The sequence below is a fragment of the Leptonychotes weddellii genome, chromosome 9 (genome assembly GCF_054177405.1).
Source record: "Leptonychotes weddellii isolate Sample4059 chromosome 9, ASM5417740v2, whole genome shotgun sequence".
NCBI classification, from domain to species: domain Eukaryota; kingdom Metazoa; phylum Chordata; class Mammalia; order Carnivora; family Phocidae; genus Leptonychotes; species Leptonychotes weddellii.
This window is the reverse complement of record NC_138377.1, coordinates 89,603,293-89,619,602: the sequence shown is the minus strand read 5'-3', so window position 1 is coordinate 89,619,602 and position 16,310 is coordinate 89,603,293.

Genomic DNA, 16,310 nt, shown 5'->3' with positions numbered 1-16,310 from the left:
AAAAAAAAATAAAAATAAATAAAAAATAAAAAGATCTGTCTTGGTGTTGGACTATACTGTAATTCTGCCCTGAATGGTAGAAATAAGGAGGTTTAACCACCTTAATAAGACAGGCCCAGTGACTCCCCATGGTGTGGTGATGCCGACCAGTCACTAAAGCCCGGTTGCCTAAATACTCCAAAGGCCACATTTGTTAAGCCAAGCTGCTACATGGGCAGGCCTGCATAAAGGCCAAGGACAGAAGGATACACATAGGCTGCAGAAGAGTTTGCCTGTTGGGAAACAGGAAGAAAGAAGCATGGGAACAGGCATAACTATAACATTTCGTTTCTTTGGAAAAGAGCCCAAATAGCAGTTGTAAAATCTTGGAAATAAGATTGTGCATTTACCAAGTCTCTGCATTTTTATATGCTTAAGTATTTTGTAGGTTAAAAAAGATTGTAAAATTAAATAAATAAGTGAATAAATAAGGAAAACGAGAATCCCATATCAAAGATGCCCATTGAAAATGAAATTGCATCGGCTCATGAAGAAATATTTCAAAATATGATGCTCTTCGGGCGCCTGGGTGGCTCAGTCGTTAAGCGTCAGCCTGTGGCTCGGGTCATGATCCCGGGGTCCTGGGATCGAGGCCCGCATCGGGCTCCCTGCTTCGCGGGAAGCCTGCTTCTCCCTCTCCCACTCCCCCTGCTTGTGTTCCGTCTCTCGCTATCTCTCTCTCTGTCAAATAAATAAATTTTAAAAATTAAAAAAAAAAAAATATGATGCTCTTCCAAGAAGAGAAGTACCTGGGGCCCTCAGTGCCCCCAGACAGGAGGTAGCTTCCAACCACTGTTAGCATCATGAGGCCAAAAACCTCAAGATTCACAAGAAGTCTTTGTTGCGTGGGGTCTTTGTCTCTTACCACTGTTATGTGATTAAATCATTAAAGGCCTGTAATGACTGGAATACGTGTCCACAGAAGCTGGGTGTCCCCAGTTCTTAGAAAAGCCTGGCGAATTGTGCCCTCTTGTTCCCTCACTGTCCCTGCCCAGGGAACGTTACAAAGGGCTTTAAGGAATTTTCTCAAACTAGTCCCATCCTTACGTCCTTTTCAAAGCAACATGGAAATAGTATTTCAAGATATATCAATTAAAAAAAAAAACAAACAAATCCCAGGGGCTTCCCTGCTATTCTAGTAACTTTCTGGGAAGGTGAGTGAAAGGCACAGACATTCCTGCAGCCACTTTGGTTACTAAGTCTCCGAGAAGCCCGTCATGAGGTTCTGTCCAAGTTGCCACACTGTCCTGAACCTTCCTTCTCAGTTTATTTATTTGTTCCCATTCTAGAACAGCCAGCAAATGATTTCACACCTTTTTGTTTAGCTGCTAAAAGCAACACAATAACTCCCCTCAGGGCTGCCTCTGTGGGTTCCAAAAATAAAATGGGCTCATTTTCATGCTAAGCATGCAAAGGCTCACAGGGATTCTAAAGAAAGGCAAAGGAAGCAAAGAAGGAAAAAAAAGAGCGGTCAGACTGGGGGTGTTGCTGAGGAGGGTCAGCCTCTGCCTGGAGTTACCAGAGGCCCATGCCAGAAGGGAGAGGTAAAAATAACAGATTGTTCTTAGGCTACAAATTAAAAGGTGATCTAATTCAACTCCAAACTCTCCAGCCTTATCCTCTATCCCTAAACCCAGGGTTATTTTTGGAATACAACCTGTCGTTCCCCAAGAAGAGTCGAAGAGTAGTAGCGTGCTTCAGCCTTGCGGATAAGAAGTCTCTTGGGCAGGAAATAGCCAGTAACTTGCTTCCAGGTCAGAATATAAAATCATGGATCTATGAGATTCTCGGTTCACTTCTGAAATTCCAAGCTTTCTGGGCCTGAGTCATTATTTCAACAGCACTCATCATATCCCATATGTTACTTATTAGAAAGAACGCTGTGTGATGCAAATCACATAGTATTAGTCCCCGCAAGCCAGGCTAGAATGTGTGAAAAGAATTCCGTGAGAGCTTGCGAGAAGTGTGCATGCTGTCCACCTACAGTAAGGGATCCTTGCTCCTCTGCCTGCCCCAAATTTAAACATCCAGGGATGGTACCTGCTCGTCACACATCTCCGGGCAGGCTTTTGCTTATGTTTGAGGCCAGACTGTTAGAAATTCTCTCCATTTATTGAGGCAAAATCTGCTTCCTGGTAGCGTCTATTCATTGGTTCTAGATTTGTCCCGTGGCACGTGCAGCACAGAATCTGCCTTTTTTTGAGAAACCTTCAAATATTTGACAACCATCAGCCTTTGCAAATCCCCTGTCCTTTCAGTTAGGCCTGCCCACGTCCTTCTCCTAACACGGTTTCCAGTTCCTTTCCTAGGATGCGATCCGGTTTCCACAGTGTCCCTCTTACAGCACAGCCCTGAAAGTGGGCCGACTTGTACAGAGCACAGTGATGAGCACCTCCCTGAGCTGAAGAACATCCAAGTCACACAGCCTGAGCTTACCTGAGCCATTTCTTGTAGCAGATGAGTTATGCTGTGGAACCATATTCCCTTTCAAGATCTGTGAAGAAAGGACGTGCTAAGCCAACTGTAAATAGGATTGCTCAGGAAATCTAAATGCTGCTTAAAGGAACACAGTTTTTCAGTATTTTAAAAGGATCCCTTTACATAAAAATACTCCACGTGCAAATTACAAGTCCTTCTTTTTTTTTTTTTTTTCATTAAAGCAGATAGCAGATACCCAGAGTGCCTTGATCTGGTAAACCTAATCTAATTTTTTCTATGTTGAGTATTTAAAATTTTTCTAACTGCATTTCTTTAAAATTTTTCTGGGATTCAGACTTTCTGTTCAAAGAATCATAGAACCTTTAGAAATGGAAAGGACATAGGAAGATTTTCAAATCCAGTCACAAACTTTTAGGAAGATATTATTACCTTATTTTACATATTCATTCAGAATTCATTCCCCAAGTGATTTCTGAGTATCTGTTCTAGGCTTATTCAGGGGTAAAAAATATAGTTGCCTACTTTCATGGAGTTTACATTCCCATGGGGAAAACAGACAAGCAAAATTTGAAATAATTTTAGGTAGTGATAAGTGCTATGAAGAAAATAAAATAGGCTAAGATAGAGACACTAGGTCAGGGAAGACAAATTTTAGGAGGGACCATTTGACCAAACTGTTGGAAAGGTTTCAACCATGGGAAAATCTGGAAGAAACTTCTTCCAAGCTGTGGAAACAGCAAAAGCAAAGTCCCCAAGGTAGAAATAAACTTGATATGTTCTGGGAAGTGAAATTAGGCCAGTACGGTTGGAAAATATTAATAGAAGAAGAAAGTGATAGCAGATGGAGTCAAAGAAGAAAAAGATAAGCAGGGCCTAGATCGCATGGAGAATCAAAGCCCATGGTGAGAAGCTTGGATTTTATTCTCAATGCAGTAAGAAGCCACTGGGAGGGTTTTAGATAGGGGAGGGGCATGATTTAACTTACCTTTTTTTTTTTTTTTTAAGTTCTCTCTACCTGCTATGCAGAGACAGATTATACAGGGTTTAAAAACAGAGGAAGAGGGGCACCTGGGTGGCCCAGTCGGTTAAGCGGCTGACCTTTGATTTCACCTCAGGTCCTGATCTCAGGGTTGTCAGATCGAGCCCTGCCTGGGGCTCCGGGCCATGATCAGTGTGAAGTGGACTTGAGATTCTCTCTCCCCCTCTGCCCCTCCCCCTGCTTGCTCATGCTCTCTCTCTCTCAAAATAAATAAATAAACAAATATCTTAAAAAAAAACAAAACAGGAAGAGAAACTAGTCAGGAAGCTGTTGCAATGGCCTATCAGGAGAGGACAGTGGCTTGTCCTGGCCTGGTAGCAGTGGAAATAGAAGTGGGTAAATTCTGGTTATATTTTAGAGGTACAACCAATAAGACTTGCAAAGTAAGAGAGAAACAACTGGAGTCCCGGGAAGCTTAAATGACTTGCCTAAAAGGGAAGAAGGGGTGGGGGCGCCGGGGTGGTTCAGTTGGTTGAGCATCTGCCTTCGGCTCAGGTCATGATCCTGGGGTCCTGGGATGGAGCCCCGCATCGGGCTCCCTGCTCAGCGGGGAGCCTGCTTCTCCCTCTCCCCCTCCCCCCGGCTCCCCTACCCCTTCTCATGCTCTCTCTCTCACTATCTTTCTTTCTCTCTCCAATAAATAAAATCTTTAAAAAGGGGGGAGGGGAGAAGGAGAAGGATAACGAGAGAAGATGAGTACTTAGTAGTGCCATGTACTTCAGTCCTAATAGTCATCCTAATAATACTGTGAGAGAAATATTATTTCACCTACCTTTTATGTATAAGCACCCTGAGGCTCAGAGAATTTAAGTAACTCCAAATCAAACACAGGATTAGGTTAAGGTGGGATGGGACCCAAACTCAGGACTATTAGAATGTGTATCTCATAGTCTCTTGCCACTGTATCCACACTGTTTCCCAAAGTGGTGGTGGAGGGGAGCCCTGAGTGCAGACTCTGTGGTAGAGCTTCTTCTCCATACCTTTTCTTGAGAGTCATGTATGCTTCATGAGAGCCAATAGCATCATTTGCTACAGATCCCGCAGTGTGCCATCATATTTAACCAACGCTAAGATTCCTTCCTCCTGTTTCCTTTGTGCCTTATGATCTCTGAGTCAGGGTCCACTCCTCTTTATGCAGTTTAACTGCCAGAGACACGAGCTCCCGTGCCTGCCTCCCTTCCTGAGGAGCTATAGCTGGAAATTGCTTGTGCAAGGCGATGACAACTTATCTATATTTAGCAGAAAAAGTGGTGGCAAGGATCTGTCCAGCTCAATTTCTTTTACAGTTTCCATGTCCAGAATCTCACAGACAATCTCCTGAAAGGCACATTGGCCCTGACAGTGTCCGAGTGGAAGGAAGTTTCCTCCATCTCACCGGGTTATCCATTGGAAGCCTTGTTCTAAGAAATTACGTGGACATCCATCGTAGAACAAAGATGTGACGTCCACAGGGTTCCCCTCACCCCCGACACGAAGGGCTGCTGGTACTGTAGGCACTTTGATGACTTTTAACTGTTATTCTAAGACAGGAAAACAAGCATGAAAGGTTTAAGGGGGAAATGGGCTATGATGTAATTGTTTATGCGTTTAAGTGATACATAAGGCACTTGATTTTTACTTCTTTTCAATGTGGCATGGAAAAGAAATACAAAGTGCCGCCGATGGTTTAAGAGCAGAGATAAACTTGCTTGAGTGGGCAGGTGAAAAAATTACAGCAGGTATTCTCAAGTGCTTAGTATGATGAAATCATTGCCACGGAGGCCGATTATCGCTTATCCTTAAAGTAACTAATTCGAGGATGAGGCACAGTTTAGCTTTTCTGGAGCCAGACTAAACCAGATATAGTATATCGTCCATGACTCTGACCCTCCTCACTGTTGAGCCAGAGAGAATTATCTACTAATGAAAAGCAGAGCAATTAAGAAGAGCTAAGAGAACAGGAAAGTAGAGACCGTTAAAGAAAAATGGGAATTTTCAAGACAGTAAAATAGCACAATTGTATCACAAAAAGGGAATTTATAGAGGAAAAAAATTCTATCCAGTGAGTACTTACTTACAGTCCTCTACTTTTTAACATGCAAGATGTATCAATCTTTGGTTGTCAAGGGAAAGAAAAAAAAACCCTACCGTAAAAGAATTTTTATTAGCTTTAGAAATAGAAATTTTAAAAAATCATTTTTTTCGTACCTTCTTCCAGTCCCCAACTTCATTTTGGGTTAAATCTCATTCGGAGGAAAAGCACTTGTTTTAGAGATGTCCTGTCTCGTTTTCACAAAATCTCTTCTAATGAGATGAGTTTTAGTGTTGCTGTGTCTATTAAGGAAAAGAGAGGAAGAAATAGAAAATCCACTTTTTGTACCATTGCACTTCTTGGGACTAAAGCTTCCAATACTGTATTCCAGAAGTTAAATAATAGACCATTATTAAGGGGGAGAGGGGAAACCTATGCAATTTGGGGGGGAAATGAAAACGCAATTAAATTTTTTAAAAAAGAAAGGAAAAGGTCACCTAAAACCCCAACACCCTAAGATTTCACTGTAAACAAGCCTTAAAAACAAAACAAAATTATTCAGCATATCTCTTGTTGAGTCCTAATAGGACCATTGTAATTCAGACTTTCTCTCGTTTATCATTTTGTGACTGTTTCTGGCAATACTCCTCAGATCTATGGGTTGATATCTTTACTGGTGCCCCAGAAGCCCAAGTAGAGATGATCTTCCAGCATGAAATGTCTTAATCTCCTCACTGGAAGTTTTCTTTGCTTGAGATGAACAAAAAGATATATAATTCTTCTTTTTGATATTACTGTTCCCATGACTATCAAGAAAATAAGAAAGTCCTTCCTGATTTTCTGTGTCATAGCATGAGCCCCATCCTTCATAGACACAAGAAGAACTAACACTATCTTTTTCACCTAAGACCTGAAACTTTAAAGGCAAACATTCTCCTTAAACAATTTTCTTTGTACCTCATCTTGGCCACCTTTTAAGTTGAAGGAATTCAGTATAAGAGCTAAAAGAACTTATAAAAAAAAAAATTAGGGGTGATGAAACTACTGGTAAAAGAATCGGCAAAGAAATCAGTAGTAAACCCACAAATATAATCTTGCATATGTAAGAATAACCTGAAATATGTATGTACGGACTACATATAAAAACAGTGGGGAAAAGTAGTCAGCAAGTGGTACCATGATAATTGCTAGCTTATCAGGAAAAGAAATATTTTTTTCTCATACCACATAACAAGTTCTAGATAGATTAAAGAAATATTATTCTTGAAAAGTTAATTAAGTAACTAAAAGAATATATTTCTGCATATTTATCTGGTCTGAGTGGGTGAAGATTTTCAATACTTTAAAGCAGTGGAAGAAATCACTGAGTAAAGGGTCAATAAGTTGAAATCTAGAGACATATAAAATGTCCATATGTCAGAAATAATCATAGCAAAATCAGAGGACAAAAAGCAAATTGGTAAGAAAAAATTTTTTTTCCAAAATTGAGGCACAAAGAAAGTTAATAACCTTGATTTATAAAGTGTTACTATGAATCAATGAGCAAAGAGACAAAGGTCATTGAACCGACAATTCATAGAAGAGAAAATACAAATAGCTAATTATACAGTAAACAATTTTCAGCCTCACCAGTGAATACAAAGTTAAATAATAGGGACCTAACAAAGTAGCAAAGATTTTTTTTAAATACCATTAAGAAGTGCAGTGAGAGCTTCAAGAAGACACTGATACACTGTCTTTTTTTTTTATTTGAGACAGAGAGCATGAGAGGGAGGAGGGTCAGAGGGAGAAGCAGACTCCCTGCCGAGCAGGGAGCCTGATGCGGGACTCGATCCAGGGACTCCAGGATCATGACCTGAGCCGAAGGCAGTCGCTTAACCAACTGAGCCACCCAGGCGCCCCGATACACTGTCTTAATATAAATTAATACAACTTTCCTGATAATATGTATTAAAGACCTGAAAAATGATTATACTCTTTAATCTGGTGTTTCTCCTTCTATTAGACTATCCTAAAGAAATAATTTGACATGCTAAGATTTAGGCATACACATAAAACATCAATTCATCCAATATTAGGAAAATTATTAACAAATTATAGTAATATCCTATGACGAAAAATTATATAGGTGTTTTGGGGGAGGGGGTGGGTAGCTATTTTCCTCTCTTCTTCTTCATCCAGGCTTAGTTTCCCTTTCTCTTTCTTCCTTTCTCCAACACTTGATCCAAGTAAAAGCCAGGGAGCATGAGCGCCCTACCTCAACGTCTTTCTAAAAAGTGGTGAGATAGGTTCGCTTTCATCTCTTCTTCCAAGACGGATAAAATAGACCTGAAAAGGAGGAGAGCATGGGTTTCCTATATGATGAGAAGGAATGGTCTCTGTAAGGACCTGGGCGAGCTTCTCCAACCCTCTTCTTGTAGACTGCACCTGGACATGCAAAGAACACACTTCCTCAAGGAGTTCATTTGAGAGACAGAGGGAATGTTTCACCTAAAAAAAAAAATATATATATATATATATATATTTTGGTGTTTTAAAATGGTAACTTTCAGGGCAGCAAACCCCATGACTCCACTGCTACCACCACTACAACCTCTGGGTGAACCAGATCTGAAAATAAATGAACTAAAAGGCAATCACTCTTGCCTGGTGTTGACTGGGGCAGATGATGGAAGATGGAAAGGCTCAGGATGCATCTCCAGCCAAGTCCAAGGTTTTGCTTTGTTCTGTTGAAATTAAAAGCAAATGCAGAGTATACTTCGCCTAACTCATTTACCCTAACAATCTTAAGCATGTTTCTGTTGTGGAGGAAATGGGGGTGGGGGGGGCTGAATCTCTGATTCATTTCCGTGATGCCACATAGCATCCTTGGATGAAAGCATCACTGTCCTTTGCGTGCGTTTGGAAAACCCTTCCAAATGTTCTTTCCCCTTTAAGTGTCATATAGTTGCATTCTGATTGCAGAAAGCATATTTTCAGTCAGTAGAGGCAAATGTAATTGAAATCTATCAAGAAACGCCTTTTTAAGGATTACAACTTCCTACAGTTTAATTATCATGTTATTAATTGTGGCTATCTTTTTCTTTATACCTAAAACCCAGGAACTAGGAAAGTTTAGCTTTTTTGATTCTTTTTTTTGTGGGGAGGGATTTGGAGCGCCCTCTTCTTCCCTCTCTCCAATAAAAATCTGTAATTTATTCTAGTCAGACTAAAACATGTAATTCAGCAATATGCTACCATCACCCTAAGGTTTAATATTCTTTCCACTGAAAATAAGTAAAAATAGCACATTATTCTCAAACTTGGTGGTGAGGAAGAGAAGCATATGGGAAGAGTATAACCTAAGAGCCATCTTTAAATTGCAATTTGCGGTTCTTGGTCATTTGCATTCTTGCACTTGCCCTGAGGCAGCACCTCAGTGTGCAGAGTTATGGTGACGGCCGCTCAGCCCCAGGTGACAGAAGCCATTAAAGCGATGCAGAGGGCCAGGCCTCACTTCGTGAATTTCATTAGCTTACGTGTTGTGTTGGAGGCAACCTGTCTGAAGGGCTCTGGACTTGGTTCCTAACCAAAATGTTCATGGCTTAGAGACAGTAAGAAATTAGTTAGTGAGATATTTATCTAATACCTGGAACAAGAGTTGACTTTCTGTGAAACATCACCCTGGAATCAAAGCCCAAATCTCTCTCTTCTCTTCAGCTGAGCCTGAGAAAAGAATCACGTCAGAACGTAAGGCAAACAACACAGGGAGAGGAATGAAAACAAGCTGATACTAAATAGGGCTGAGGGGAAAATAACTGAGCTTCAGTAATTACAGAAGAGGTGGGACTTAAGAAGTCAAAAAGAAAAAAGGTGGTAGCACCGCTTCTCTCAGAAATGCAAATATTTGGGATCCTCAGACTATTTGGGGAATCTCTCAGGCAGGTCCAGGACTAGGACTAGGGAAGGTACTACCAGGACTAGGCAGGTCCCAGGTCTAGGACTATGGGAAGGTACAATAGGGAGATGATGTTAAGTGGCCTCCTAAAAATTCAGGTTGAAGTGATTTTTAATGAGAGTGTATGTATTCCCTGTCTGTGTTTTTTACTTATTATAAAAGTAATAAACAATTACATTTAAAAACACCATCATTACAGAAAAATATAATGTAAAAAAACTGCCCCCCCCCATTGCCCTAATGCAGAAAGTATCACTTGTTAGAAGTTGGGGAGGTAAAAATATATTTTCATATGATTCATATGATACGTCCTTTAAAATAAAGGTATGGATAGTTATAACAATATGAGAAATATGTATATAATAATATTACATTTAAAAAGTGAAAAATTTGGATATATAACAGAATCAAAAGACACCAAATAACCCTATGACTGGAAAAGACACATAAAATTATATAAAAATATTTTAAAAGTTAGGGTAGTCTTCATATTTCTTTAAGCACATTCTAACATATATTTTAAAGCGTGTGTATGTGTGTGTGTTTAATGACTATTTCTTTGCTTCAAAGAGTCCGTTTTCAAAGAAAAGGATACCGAATTTTCCACTTCACAGCCTTGGGGTGAAGGAAAGAATATTTGGAGATCATTGGTAAATAATGCTTTGAATCTCTCTTTGGCATACGAAACTGGATTTCAGTCCTATTTAAAGTTCCCCTGGTAAAAAGTCTTTATATGTGTTTCTTGGGCAAGAGAAGGATAGAAGAAACTATATACAAGACTTGGGCTGGGCGATTGATTTTAATTGTGATTTCTGTTAATGACTCAGCAACTTCAGGCAACTCTCCGCTTTCACACCAGAGTTTTCCCTTGTGTAAAATGGGAAGGATGATAAAAGTCTGAACTTGGGGACTTGGTCTCCCAGCGCTGCTACCAACTACCCCTACCTTTTGGCAAATATCCAACTCTTCCCGGCCAGCGTCACGCATTCTGCCAGTTCACAAGAGCCAGGAGGCTTCATAACCTGCTGTTTCAAAGACCTCTGGACTCTGATGAAGGGGCTCCTTCAGTTCAGTGTCATATTATCCAGTTCCTGAAGCATTCATTTTACAGAGAGAGAGAGAGAGGAAGAAGAGTAGAGAGATCAGGCTGTGCGCCCAAGGAAGTTTAGAAAAGTTTAGGGAAAGGTTTTCTATGTAGTCTAAGTGGAGGAAATGCTCCATGGTTTGAGAAAAGTCATGCAATACTTCCACACAAATAATATGCTTCTCGGAAATAAAATATTTAAGTTAGAGAGTAACTTAAAGTCATCACAATTCGAGCTGGCTCTGCTCACCTTCCCTTAACTTTACTTGAAAGTGCTCTGTGGTTCTTTCCTAGCAACACAAACCTGGAGGGTGGACGATATTGGTACTGTCTTTTTTTTTTTTTTTTTTTTAAGATTTTGTTTATTTATTTGACAGAGAGAGACACAGCGAGAGAGGGAACACAAGCAGGGGGAGGGGGAGTGGGAGTGGGAGAAGCAGGCTTCCCGCTGAGCAGGGAGCCCGATGCCGGACCGGATCCCAGGACCCTGGGACCATGACCTGAGCTGAAGGCAGACACTTAATGACTGAGCCACCCAGGCGCCCCTGGTGCTGTCTTTTTACAGGGGTTACTGTGGCATAACCTGGGCTGGGTGTTCTCAGGTTCCAGGGCCAGCCCGACATTGTGGTGTTTTCACAAAACCCAGGGCTGTACGTTGGAAGGCTGCCAACTTTATTTAAGAAGTATTGCTCTTCATTCTAAGAGAGTGTCCTTCCTACTTTAGGGATATTCAAATGTCACTTTCCTTAATGAATTAATGATCATTGAAGATGGCAGTTGTGGTATTTTTAACATTTTTGTTTGATCAGATTTAAACTTGGCAACAATATAGTGACCTTCCCACAATGTCACAATTTCTTTTTCTTTTCTTTTTACATTTTACTGGTCTGTAAGATCCAAACTCGAAAACATCAGTCTGTGGCTAGTTCTGTCTATATGGTAATAGGGAAAATGCAGATAATCACTATTTCAACCAGCATATCAAATTCCTCCCCTACTCAAAGGTGTGTCCCAGCTAATGGTAAGTAGGACACCCAGTGTGGTTGAATTGTATTTCTCTGTCCACCCTCTATTAGGGGTTCCTAAAATTAAGCCACTGAAAGGTCAAAGAAGAAGGAGGCAGGGAAAAAAATTGTCTGCATAATAAATAAACTGGCTAGTTAATGGACCCCGTGTCAATTGACAAGAATAAGAGTATGTCCCATGCAGTATTTGGAGCACACTTACGCTAAAGAGATATTGTTTATTTTTAATTTAAATTTAACCGGATATTCTGTATTTTATCCGGCAATCCTACATCCAAGGCTATACGACCCTTTAGAAAATACATAGCTAATGAAACATGAATTAAAGTAGCCCCTGTCATATAAACGGCTATTAATGAAATACACATAAGTGGCTATTACTGAAATAGACTTTGGGTTGTCTTTATGTTGTCTAGTTTTCTTATCTAAATGTGAAATGTTTACATGATAGGGTTCTTATAAAAGCACAACAATCTTCCATGAAACCCAGAGAAGAATAAAACAAGTCACTTTGCTCCCAGTTGGCTTACCTTAGGAACGAGCTGATAAGCAGTGTTTACATGCAAGTCCTGTCGAGTCACTCAGCTGCCCACCTGGGAGCCAGCTGCTCAGGTGCTGCAGACTAGCTCCCTCCAACCCACTCTGATGTTTCAGGACAGCAAAGTTGTGGGTGGGAAGTAAGGAGAAAAGCCAGGATCCTGTGAAATGCTCTTAGACGTACTCAGCCTGCAGCCACACATTCATTCTTTGTTTCTTGCCTTCCCCCCCCCCATGTTAAAACTAACACAAAGTTTAAAAGTCTACTTTTTTTTTTTTTTCACCTTGCTATCTGGCAAATGTAGATTTCCTCACCTCAGCTTGAAACAAAAGTCATAATAAAACTGTCAAGTAGCGCTAGGAACCTCTCTGGTGATATTTGCAGGGAAATTACTTTCCATCTACAGCGTTCATGCCTATTTTCTGTTAGGGAAATGAATTTATATGAGCTGGAGATTGGCAGGGAAGTAGGAGTCTAGGTCAGATACCTGGTGTGCATTTCATTATGATGAGCGTGAATGCGCATGGTCTTTGGTTTGTTTTTTTTTCCCCTGGCCACCTCATGGTCGTTGCAAAAGTAATATGAGGAGGGCAAAATATGGCGAACAGTGTTCATATGTTCATTCAACTAAATGGAAAGTGAAGATCAAAATGTAGAATTGTAGCCAATTTTGTGGTCAGTCCTCAGATGGGCTGCTTAGAGTTGTAAAGGGAACCTGGGTTCAAAGGTCTCATCGTGGCTCAGGTGCTGTCTACCAGAGTGACTCTGGGCCAGTTACGTTGTCCTCTAGACATCAGGTTCCTTCCTTCTCAAATGAAGGGAGTTCATAGGCTAATACTAATATGGTCCCTTACAGCTCTGATCTAAGGAGGTCCAGAGGAGAGAAGGAATTTTCGAGTTACAGGTTGGTGAACAGAACTCATCCACTTACCTTCTGGGGGTTCCCAGGCTATATTTTTGAAATAACAGACTCGCTCCCTGATCTCACGTTCTGGCTGTCCAACATAGAAGAACAATCCCCATTCTTTACGCCTTCCTCTGCCCACCCCGGCCTTGTCAGAGGAAGATCAGTTGGACTGTGTTCTTGGTACTCCTGGGGACCCAATGAGCTCTGTCACAGACCGTCCCTCTGGACTCCCATACACACAGGTCACTGTTATCTTTCTTTTTCAAAGCTGTTACTTAGGTTGGATGAAAAATAAGCAGAGTTCAACTGTCATAATTATTTATACGGGTACACAAAGATGACGTGTCCCATGTTTTTTGTTTTTGAATCACACTCTCGACTCTCCGAGTTTCTTTGCCATATGTTTTCCAGGCCTTTCCCCCCCCGGGCTCGTTCCACTCAGAATCTGTATGAAACACTGCCACTTTTGGTCAGTGTTTTAAAATTGAATGTGGATGGGAAAATACATACTTTTCAAGGTAGGCAGCATATACATTGATTCTGTCCTCTGTGACCATGTGGGAGAGATGGTGGAAAATAAAGATTTCTGTGGGGTCCTCTCCATTCTGAGCCCAGAAGCTCACTGTTGCATTGTTCCAGATTTCCTCACACTTCCAAAGATGGCTGTCCTTTTCTAGTACGAAATCCTATTGCAGAATCACAAGTCTTCATCTTCCATTTTATCCAGAGTCCTTTTTTTCCCCCTCAGGTCTGTGCCAACACCAGAGACGTTAACGCGGTACCTCCCCAGCCCCTCAGGAGCTCTTGTGTTGTTATCATTCATGGGATACATTCTCAATTTATGCAGGCATTTCTCCAGCCCCCGCCCTTCCCTTGGCCCTAATTATTCCTTATCCCCCATTCTTTGTCCTGTGAACCCTTATTGCCCTTCCCAAGGTGGAAAACTACTGGACAGCCCATAGCTAGAACATTGCTGGCTTTTGCTCAAATTATGCCACCCCATTTGGGATCACCTGCCACCACTGTGATCCAGTCTTCTGACCTGGCAGCATCCCACCTGCCTACCCAGGCCACTCTGGCTCCATTCCAGCAGTTGCTCACGTGTCTTCTCGTCACTGTCCCATGCCGTGTCGGGCTCATCCAACACCAACTCTTTTATTCATTCAACAAGATAATTTGAGTATCACTTCGTGCCACCAGGGAATGTGTTCTGCCAGAGTAAATAAAAATTCAATACTTGTCCTCAAGATGCTTAGACTCCAGGGAGGGAGACCGACGATAAAGAAACAATCAATCATTATAAACATTGAGAAAAGCTGTAAAGAAAACAGACAATCCTCTGGAGAGAGAGGCAAGTGGAGCCTGTTTTTGGATAATGTCCTCTGCGGAGTGCTCATTTAGCCCTACACCTAAACAATGAGAAAATGCCAGCCATGGGGGTAAGAGGGGTTGGACATGCCTCCCAGACTTCAGGCTCAGCATGTGAGCAGACCCTAAGGCAAGAAGGACCTTGGTGGGCTTGAGAACTGAAAAAACCCTCTCTAAATCCTCCCCTTTTCCAGTCCTCTCTTTCACATTGCTGAGTGCACCCACTCATGCTCCTTAGTCCGTCTCCTGAGCTGCCATAGGGTCATCCTCTCTGTTCCCCTTACTTAACATTTGGTTGCATGCTGTCTTTTATTATTCAGCGAATGTGGAAGATCTTTATAGGACTTGAGTTCCATGCTTCATCTCTCCTGAAGCATCAGTCAGGGTTCTGTTTATATAGGAGGTGCCAAAGAAACACTTGAATTCAATTCAGCTCAGTAACCTGGTCTCCACTAGGCGGTACATGCTAGGTAGTCAGCTCAGGCCTGGTGTTTAAAAATAAACAATCCCCAGTCTAGCCATGAGGAAAGAAACATCAGATAAACCCAAAGCGTGGGATATGCTACAATATACCTGATCGGTATGGCTCAAAACAGTCAAAGTCATCAACAACAAGGAAAGTTCAAGAAACTGTCACAGGCCAGAGGAGGCTAAGGAAGACATGATGACTAAATGTAATGTGGTACCTGAATGGCATCCTGGGGATAGGAAAAAGACATGAAGGAAAAACGAGTGAAGTCTGAATGAACTCTGAAATTTAGTTAAGAGTGAACATACCAGTGTTAATTCCTTGGTTGTAACAAACATACTACAGAGAAGCAGGATGTTAACAATAGGGGAAACCATAAGAACTCTACTTTTTTGCAACTTTTCTATAAATCTGAAATTATTCTAAAATAATTTGTTTGGATTAAAAATAAATGAGGGGCGCCTGGGTGGCACCGTCGGTTAAGCGTCTGACTCGGTTTTGGCTCAGGTCATGATCTCAAGGTTGTGAGATCCAGCCCTGAGTCGGGCTCCGCACTCATCACAGATTATGCCTGAGATTCTTTCTCTACCTCTCGCTCTGCCCCTCGTGCTCCTGCTCTCTCTCTCTCTCTCTAAAATAAATAAATCTTTTTAAAATTAAAAGTAAATGAATAAATTATCAAGACCTGGTCCCTGCCCTCTATGAGTTTATACTCCAGTAAAGGAAACATACATCTAAATGAATATTTGCAGTACAGCATGATAAGGGCAACAACAAAATTGCATATCAAGTACAAGAGTAGCCCAAATGAGGGCATGTTTACCTCTGAGAATTTAGGGAAGGATTCACCAAGGAGAGAAGTGCCTGGAGCTAAGTTTTGAAGGATCACTAGGAGTTTGAAGAATGTAGAAGATAAGCCTAGAAAAGATTGGTTCAGGCCCCTGACACCTTTGACAAGGCATGCAATCCTTTCAAGCAGTTTAGCTTTGACAAAAGGGAAGAAAGAAAGAAAAGAGGATAAAAGCTTGGGTATTTGCTGACAAATTATGGCACCATAGTTAGCAAGCTCATTATTTGTGGCTGGGACTTACTGCCCACGGCAGCTGACCCACGGGGCCTCTGAGTAGTGCCCACCAGATCTCCCTCCCATCACTCTCCAACCCAGCTGTTAAGGCTATCTGTTTGGTCACCGTGGACTCCATAGTACACTGGGGCAAGGCACACCCCCAGTTTCTGGAGGTGGATGGATAGCCAGGGAAGGACATGAGTGCTGAGAACAGGAGGAGGTGACTTGGGGACTGAGGCAAGAGCTGAGTGGTCAGTCATGGGTCATTGTCTCCAAACCAGACAGGCCAGAATGTGTGCCGCACCCATCACTGCGGGTAAAGGAGGTAGAAGGCAAGTCCATTGAGAGCAAGGGCATTGCTCTGTCGGCACTGGATTCCCAGTACCCC